The 9,508-nt window shown below is 34.3% G+C and overlaps 1 pseudogene; it reads left to right on the top strand.

Moving 5' to 3' along the window:
* Window positions 1–8,574: 8,574 nt before the first annotated feature.
* LOC138173651 (5-demethoxyubiquinone hydroxylase, mitochondrial pseudogene) lies at window positions 8,575–9,218 on the top strand (annotated as a pseudogene).
* Window positions 9,219–9,508: the final 290 nt, after the last annotated feature.

Here is a 9,508-nt window from a genome sequence, read left to right as displayed (position 1 = left end):
CAAAGAGAATTTTATAGTTGTATTCATATACTTCATATTTTGGCAAGTGAGCCCTTAAATATTCTATACATCCTATAGTAATTTTGGATGGAATTTTTCTATTCATTACAGCTGGGTCATTTCAATAATAAAGAAAAAACTTATGATTTATGGAGGTTCACTATATCCTGCTACTTTGCTGAAGTTGTTAATTATTTCAATTAATTGTTAGTCAAATCTCTAGGGTTCTCTAAGTAAATCCCATAACATTATCTTTAAAAAGTGAAAATTTTGTTTCTTCTTAGCCTATACTTATTCCCTCAGTTTCTTTTCCCATTATTATTGCTATAGATATTATTTCCAGAGCTATATCAATAATGTTAGCGATAATGGATATTCTTGTTTTACTCTTGATCTTAGTGGAAATGCCTCTGGAATTTTTTCATTACACATCATGTTAACCTTTCATTTTAGATAGATACAATTTACTATATTAAGGAAAGGTCTGTTTATTTTTTAAATTTATTCTTAAAAAAACAGGAATAATATTGTAATTTCAATATAATAAAACCCAACAGTTTTGGAAATTTTTATAAACTGATGAAGAAGGAAAAATTCTCTTAAGGAGAATGATTTATACAATTACAATAGTACCACAGATACAAACATCTTTGAAAGCTATAAGAACTATGATCGATATGTGACCATTCATGACTCCAGTGATGAAATATCCCATCTTCCTCCTGACTAAGGGGTGATAGACGTAGGGTACAGAATGTGACATATTTTTATAGCCAATATGTATACAACCAATGAGGGAATTTGTTGTTATTGCTTATGCAAACTATTTGTTAGAAAGAGTCTGTTTTTCTTTTCTCTTTTTTTTCAATGGGATTAGGGGTAGGATGAAGAGAAGATAGAGTTCTACTAATTAAAAAGATAATTTAAAAAATAGAGAGGTTGGGTAGACTGTTACAGAAGTGGAATATTTCATGCACTTTCAGATGAGGTCACTGCATTGCCAGCTTTGCTTAATTATTTTATTTAGTTACATGGTAGAACTCATAGTATAGAGATAATTTTATATATTTTGAAATTATATTACATAAAAATTATATTTTTAAATGTTAGTGATATAAAAATATGTCAAAAACATTAAAAAAATCCAAAATCAGAAATTGTGCTGCATTTTGTCAAAAACTTTTTTTGCACATTTTGATAAAATGAGATTTTTTTGTTTCTATTATATTAAATTATATGTTATATTCTGGTATATTATGTCTATCATTGAACCAATTCTGCATTCCTGGTTTTTAATCTTTAAATACATCACTACAGCCTATTTGCTAATATTTTATTAAATATTTTTGTGTATTTAAATATAAATATTTTTGTAATATTCATTACAGACTTTGAGTTAAAGGAGGAGTTCTTAAGTTGGGGGTCTGTAAACCTGGGTTTTTATTGTTAAATAATAGTATTCTATAATTTATTTCCTTTGTTATCTTATACATTTTCTTATGTATTTAAAAACATTATTCTGAGAAAAGATCCCTAGGTTTCACTAGACTTTTAAAGAAGTCCATGAAACAAAAATGTTAAGATTAAGATCTAGACTCCTACATTCAATGTTTTCTTTCTTTTGTCTTTTCCTGGTTTATTTATTGAGATCACATTCATATCATAGAAGAAATTTGGTCAGATCTCTTTGCCCCATGGAATTATTTTTGTTGTTGTTGCTATTTTTGTAATATTAGGAGTGCTGAAATTTTTAAAGGAATCTGTAAATCCACCCATTCCTGGTTTTTCCTACTCAGAAATTTACTGTTTATTCAATTTATTTTTCTGAAATTGGGTTACTTAAATGCTCTATTTTTTGTTCTTTTAATCTGAATATTATATATGTGTGCATATATATACACACATATATTTTTAAATCAATTGTTTATTTCATTTAAATTATCAGCTTTATTAGTATCTAATTGGATAAAGATAGTTTCTAGTAATATTCTTTGTGTCCTTTTATTTGGAAAATTCTCCTTTTTCTTTTTTGATACTGGTAATTTGGTTTCCCTATCCTCTCTTTCTAAATCAGACTAGCTAACATTACAAACACACACATATTTTCAATAAACTAGCTTCTAGTTTTATTTTTTAATCCAATAAAATTTTTTGCTTTCAGTTTTTTTAATCTTTCCTTTTTGTAGTTTCTATTTTGGTGTTTAGTTAAAAATTATTTCTAGTGTTACAGTTGCATGCACAATTCATTAGTCTGTTTTGTTGATGAAAATGTTTAGTGATGTATGTTTTCAATGGTTAAACAAATTGTGTTATATATTCATGACAGACTATTACTCTGCTATAAGAAATGATGAGCTCAATAATTTTAGACAAGCATGGAGAGACCTCCACGAAATAATGAAGAGCAAAATGAGCAGAACAAAGAGAACATTGTATGCAGTAACAGCAGTATTGTTTTAAGAAGAGCCTTGAACAACCAAGTCATTTTGACTGTTATAAATACCCAAACTAACACCAAAGATTCTATGAAGGAAGACGCTCTTTGAATCCAAAAAGGAATATTGTGGTGGTTTAGGAAATGATGAGCTGGTTGATTTATAAAAACATGGAAAGACTTGGACTTATTAAAGAAGATGCTATCTACCCTCAGAGAAACAGATGATAGGAGGAAATAAGCATAGTATGGTCTTACATATGTGTGTATGAGTGTATATGTGTATATATGTCTATGTTTGTAGATATCTATGTATATGTATATGTGTGTATATATGTGTATATGTATGTATATATATATCCACACTTAATTGTAGCCTTCTTTAGGGTGGTGTGGAAGGGAAAAATAAAATAAAAAGTGGACAACAGAGAACAAAAGAAAACCAACAAGGAAGCAGAGTTGGGTAGCTTTGAAAACAATGTAGTTTTTTTATTATTATATGATATGATATAATTTATTATATAGATTTTAATGATATTTTAAAATATTTATAGTATTTTTATAGTATTTATTATATAGGTTTTCTTGAAATCGAAATTTACTGTTTTATAATGAATCTTTTCCTATGGTCTACTGTATACATGATAATTTTTTTTTGTTCTCATTTTGTACTTACATGCAAAATTAAAAAAAAAATTACCAAAAAATCTCACATAGGTAATATGACTTGTAATGTTAATGTGAGCTGAAGACCTTCCCTGTCCATTAATAGGCCTAACAAGTGAAGCTTGATTAGGGGAGGCTTGTTTTTCAGGAAGGCCCATACTTTTTGTTACTTTGTAATTAGGCAGTGGGCCATAAGGGTTGGGATGCCCTCTGGCTCTGAAGAAGGATATATATATTCTGAGGTGAGATTTTGCTTTGAGGCTCACTCATTGGAAGAGTGTTCATATGATTTGGCCAAATGAGACTCTGGGTAGCCTTTAACGAGCTTCCTGGCTTTGAAAACCCAAATGTTGGTGCTTCTCTCTGGTAACTGTGTATATATAGCTTTGGTCAGACAGAAGCCTTGTCTGTTGATTTGTGTTATTTTCTTTGTCTGCATTTTTTTCTGCTTATAATTTCTGTTTATATTTTCTCAGAAGTTCAGGGTGATGACTTTTTCCCTTGAACTAAGTGAATGATATATGTGTATATATATATATATATGTCTATCTATCTATCTATCTATCTATCTATCTATCTATGTCTATCTATCTATCTATCTATCTATCTATCTATCTATCTATCTATCTATCTATCTAATCTGTAATTAAAATAAAATTGTCGACCCCTTTAAAGTTACTTTCCTTTTGAAAAGCAGATCAAAGAAATTGTGCTAGCAGCCATCCTGGGTATTCTAGGGCTCTTGTTGTTTCATGACTGTATGTGGATAATCTATATAAAATTACTTACCTTCTCTAGGAGGAGGGAGAGGAAGGAGGGGCAGAATTTGGAACTTAGATTTTTGAAAAACAAATGTTAAAAAAGTTGTGTTTACATGTAATTGAGGCATAAAATAAAATTTAAATTTTTTAAAAGTACATTTTCCCTAAGAACTTTTTCAGCTGCATCCCCCAAATTTGGGTATGTTATTTCATTGTTGTAATTTTCTTTCATGAAAGTATCTATTATTTCTATGGGTTCTAGGACCCATCAATTCTTTAGGATTAAATTATCTCCATTTAAGTTTGAATTGTTTTTTCAAACATGCTTTCTTGATCATAATTTATGCTGCTTTAAGGCAGTAAAGGATGTTTTTCATATTTCTTCTTTTCTCCATTTGTTTATGAGTTCTTTATGTCCCAATACATGATCAGTTTTTGCAAAGGTGCCATGAACAGTTAAGAAATGTGCATATACCTCTTATCACTCACCAATATCCAGAGATATATCATATCTAATTTTTCTTAAATTCTATTCATGTCCTCAACTTTTTTCTTGTTTACCTTTTTGTCATATTTGTGTAGATCTGAAATGGGTATATTGAAGCTCTCAACTATTACCATTTTTATGTCTATTTCTCCCCATAATTCAATTTTGAAAATTTAGGTACTTAGATGCAATGTCATTTAGTGCATCTATGTCGAGTAGATAGATAACTACATAAAGCATTTATTAAGCACTTACTTTTTGCCAGTCACTGTGCTAAGTGTTGGGAATACAAACTCAAGCAAAAAAGACAATCCTTATCCTTAAGGAGATTACAATCTAATGGAGGAAAACAGCACATAAAAGGGATCTAGAAAGTGGGAGAAGGAAGAAGGAAGGGTCTACATATGGGATGGGAGAGTCTGGAAAATCAGGAGTAGATCTGGGAGAGAAATGAGGCCTGGGAACTTCCTGAAATGGTCTCAGGAAAGAACTCATTAATCAGAGAAAGGGATATAGGGAAGGAGGCATTTCAAGAATGAGAAAGCTGCTGGTTCAGAAATAGAAGGGTCTGGAGAGTCAGGAGTGGCACATGCATGCATAGCTTGGGCAATGACATTGATAGTGTTTAATGTTCTATTGTGCCTTTAAGTATAATGTTGTTTCCTTATGTGTGTGAGTTTTTAAAACCATATCTAGATTTGCTCTTGCCTTATCTTAGATCCTGATTGCTACCTCTGCTTTTTAAAAGTCTCTTTGAAAATTTCTTCTCTAGCTTTTCATTTTAATTCATTGTGAGTCTTTGTTTCAAGTGTCTTTTTTTTTTTTTTTTTGCTTTTTGGAGGGGGAGGGCTGGGAAATTGGGGTTAAGTGATTTGCCCAAGGTTACGTGGCTAGTAAATGTTAAGTGTCTGCGGCCAAATTTGAACTCAGGTCCTCCTGACTCCCTGGGCCGGTGCTCTATTCACTGCACCACCTAGTCACCCCAAGTATCTTTTTTATAAACAGCACATCATTGTTTTGCAGATTAATTCCTTCTGCCATCCTCCTCTATTTTATGGGTGAGTTCATTCCATTTATGCTCATAATTATCATTGTTAATTGTGTATTTCTCTTCATCATATTCTGATACTATTTTTTTTTTGCTTTCTATGCTGCTCTTTACAAAGAAGAATATGGTGAAAAAAGATTGTGACTACTGCTAGTGATCTATAATTGAAGTGTCCTGCCTCTATTCTATTGCTCCCTCCCTCCCTTTCCTCATCTAGGTCCCAATTACTGTTTTATTTTTAAAACTTTTTCTTTATTTCTTTTTGTTTTCCCTTTCACAATCATCTCTCTATACTTAAAGAATCTTTTACTCAATACTATTTTCTCTCAACTCTACCATTTTTCATATGTCTTGCTCTCTCTTTTCTGTAGCCACTCCCTTTTTCATACCTATTGGTTCCCTGTTGGGTTGAATGTATTTCTTTCTTCTCCTTCTTTTTTTTTTTAAGCAATTGGGGTTAAGTAACTTGCTCAAGGTTACACGGCCAGTTATTTTGTGTGGGTGCTGAGTATCTGAGGCTGGAACCGATCCTGGGTCTCCCAACGCTGGGGCCGATGCTCTTACTCACTGCACCACCTGGCCACTCCAGGTTGAATGTATTTCTATACTGAACTGTGTGTGTGTATTTACCTTTCCTTTGTCTGGTTCAGAAAACAATGACATTCATATGATACCTATTCCCACCATAACTTCCTTTGTATTTATATACTCTTCTTCTTGAGTAATCTGATTATTAGAAATAGTAAATTCTACTCTCTTTCTCAAGACCATTCAAACAGGGCATAACCATACCTAAGTCTTCTGTTTGTCTTATTAAACTGCTTCTGTGGACTTGTAATTAGAAAGACCTGAGATCAGATCTTGCCTTTGTTGTTGATTAGCTGTGTGACCCTGGGACAAGTCATATTATCTCTCTCATTAGCCTCAGTTTCCTTGTCTGTCAAATGGGGATCTGTCTCACAGTGTTGTTGAAAGGATCAATTGAGATAATATATGTAAAGTGCTTTGAAAACCTATATATAAGTACTATATAAACCACTATATAAGTGCTAGTTATTATTATTATTGCAATTATTCTGCTGCTGCTACTACTACTACTTGAAAACATTAGGGTCACAAAGGGACACTTGTTCACTTGTTTCTTCTCCTCCTTTTAGAACGAAAGCACCTCATCATTTAGAGAGGGGCCAGTAGCCCCTTCAAATGGCTTAGATACATTTTCCTTTCTAGGATTTTCTTGATGCCTCCTTGCATTTCACAGTATCGACTCAGCTTTGCTCCTTTCATAGAGAATTTTTGGTAGTCACTTTTAGTAAAGGTCAGTTCTTTCCCCTTTCCACCGCCACATATGGTTGTACTGTTTTTCAGGGTAGCTGCCAAGTCTCATGTAATCCTGACTATGGTTCCTTGGTACCTGAGTTTTTTATTTTGCTGCTTATAGTACTTGCAACCCTTTTCCAGGAGGTGACCAGTTCTATTTTCACACTGTCCTAATAGAACGGTTGTTGCTGTTTTTGTTCAGTTGTGCCTGACTCTTTGTGATGCCATTTGGGGTTTTCTTGGCAAAGATACCAGAGTAGTTTGCCATTTCCTTCTCCAGCTCATTTTATGGATGAGGAAATCGACACAAACAGGGTTAAATGACTTGCCCAGGATCACACAATAAGTGTCTGAGGCCAAATTTGAACTCAGGTCTTCTTGACTCCAGGCCTGGTGCTCTATCTGCTGCACCACCTAGCTGCCCAATAGAACCAGACACTTTTCATGTATCTTGAAATATGGCATCCAAGCTTCTTCTTTTTTTTTTTTGGTAATGGTTTTCAGGGAGTCTGATGATTCTTAAATTAACTGTTCTTGACCTGTTCTTAAGGTATATTGCTTTTGATAGTAGATATCTTACTTTTTTTTCTATTTTAAAAAATCTTTTAGCTTTGTTATAATATCTCTCATCTCTTAGAGTATGGTCAATTTCAGATTTTGTGGAATTGGCAACCCAAGTAAAGTTTTTCTTCTATCATGCTCTAAGCTATTTTAATTTTTCTTTCATTTCTTCCTATTTTCTTTCATTCCTTCCTATTATTATTTTCCTTCCAATTCTTCCCTTCAGGGCTTTTATTTTACACACACACATGCACACGCACATGCATGCACACACACACGCACTCCTTGCTTCAGTTCTTCTAGGTATTCAAATAGTCCTAATAATTGAGCCATTTTTTCCCTCTCTGATACTCTTCTTTTAATTGTTGTGGTTATTCTCTTCCATGTTTCCAGTTTGAAGCCATAATATTTCTTTATTATATTTGATATCTTCATCTATTTACTCATTTATCCAGCCTCAGTCTCTGATCTGGGGCCTTGTGGTAGACACCCCCCCCTTCCTCCTTCCCCCTCCCCTCCCTTCTCCACCCCCCCCCACCTCCTGCTCTTTTTTTTTCTTTTTGGAGGGCAATTGGGGTTAAGTGACTTGCCTAAGGTCACACAGCTACTAGGTTTTTGTGTTAAATGTCTAAGGCCGGATTTGAACTCAGGTCCTCCTGACTCTGGGGCTGGTGCTCTATTCACTGTGCCACCTAGCTGCCCCCATCTTGTGTGAAGGTTTAAAGCCCTATTTCCTTTTAACCCTAATCTCCTGGGTTCCTGCTACTGGTTTTTTACTTTCCCAGGTATGTCTGCACTCTGAATACTGGCATGTTTCAACCCTCTTGCATAATCCAAGTACAAAGTAATATGGTCTTTAAAGCCCTCTGGGCCTTTGAGAAACTTCTCAAGACCTAACTCTGGGGCATACTGGTTTGAGGCTGCCAGGTCTTAGAACAATGTCAGTGGTCAGATTCACAAAAATGCTGTGGGTTCCAACCAACCTTCTCACCAAGAACTTTCTCATCAAGCATTCTGGTCTTCCTATCCCTAGGTAAAGAATATTAAAGACTTCAGGTGACCTGGAAGCAACTCTGGTCTGTGCTGGCAAGCTTCTGTGCTTCTGTTGCCTTTTCCAGAGGAAAGAAGGAAGGAGGAAAGGAAAGAAGGAAGGAAGGAAGAATGGAAACACATTTTGGGTAACATACTTCCTGTAAAACAAACAAGGAATATTTTCAATTTGTGAGTGTTGCCTTAAAAAGTGAACTTGGCATTTTTTCACCTCCTTCTCGGTGGAGAATCGGCTAGGGTTGGCACGATGGTGGGCCGTGTCAGGGTGGCTGTGGCTTCTCTCCTCTGGGGGCCGTGCTCCGGAGCTCGGAGTTTCCCCGCAATTTATGCAAGAAACTCCAGCATCCAATTTTGCAGTACAGGAAAGACCTATGAAAATATCAACCATGCCATTATAGATTGTATCATCTGGGTGGCATGTCGGGGAATATGGAGCAAACCATATATATGGGGAACAAATGGCTGTACTAGGTAGAACAAATGTCAGACCAGTTACTCAGAAAATGTGGGATCAAGAAAAGGCCCATTTGAAAAAGTTTAATGAGTTGATGATTACATTTAGAGTCTGACCAACTATTCTGATGCCATTTTGGAATGTAATGGGATTTGTGTTGGGTGCTGGAACAGCTTTACTTGGAAAGGAAGGAGGAATGGATTGCACTGTGGCTATAGAAGAGTCAATAGCACACTATTATAGCAACCAGATTAGGACATTAATGGAAGAGAATCCAGAAAAGCATGAAGAACTCCTTCAGGTAAAAAATTTCAGGATAAGGAGCTAGAACACCATGACACGGGGTTGACCGTAACGCAGAATTGGCACCAGCAAGTGCCCTCTTGAAAGGTACTATTCAGGCTGGATGTAGAGCTGCAATATATTTATCAGAATGATTTAAAAATAATTCTTTGTGACATTATGTAAAAGTGGATAGTAACTGAAGGAGTTCTATTTGCACACATGAACTTTATTATAAATTTTGTTAATAAATTGAATAATTCTGCTCTAAAAAAAGTGAGCTTGGATTTCCACAGCTAATTTATTAGAGAAAAGTTTCTCCTGATTAATACTTTCTAATACACATTGAATGAATATTTGATTTTTTCTTTTAATTGTTTTGTTTTTGTAGAGCTATATCTTTGTGGTTCATGCACTTTTATCTATTTATTGCTATGCTATTCTC

The sequence above is a fragment of the Petaurus breviceps genome, unplaced genomic scaffold (genome assembly GCF_028583685.1).
Source record: "Petaurus breviceps papuanus isolate PSGF00001 unplaced genomic scaffold, PetGlider_PUasm1.0 63, whole genome shotgun sequence".
Classification (NCBI taxonomy): domain Eukaryota; kingdom Metazoa; phylum Chordata; class Mammalia; order Diprotodontia; family Petauridae; genus Petaurus; species Petaurus breviceps.
This window is presented reverse-complemented; position numbering and strand designations above follow the sequence as displayed.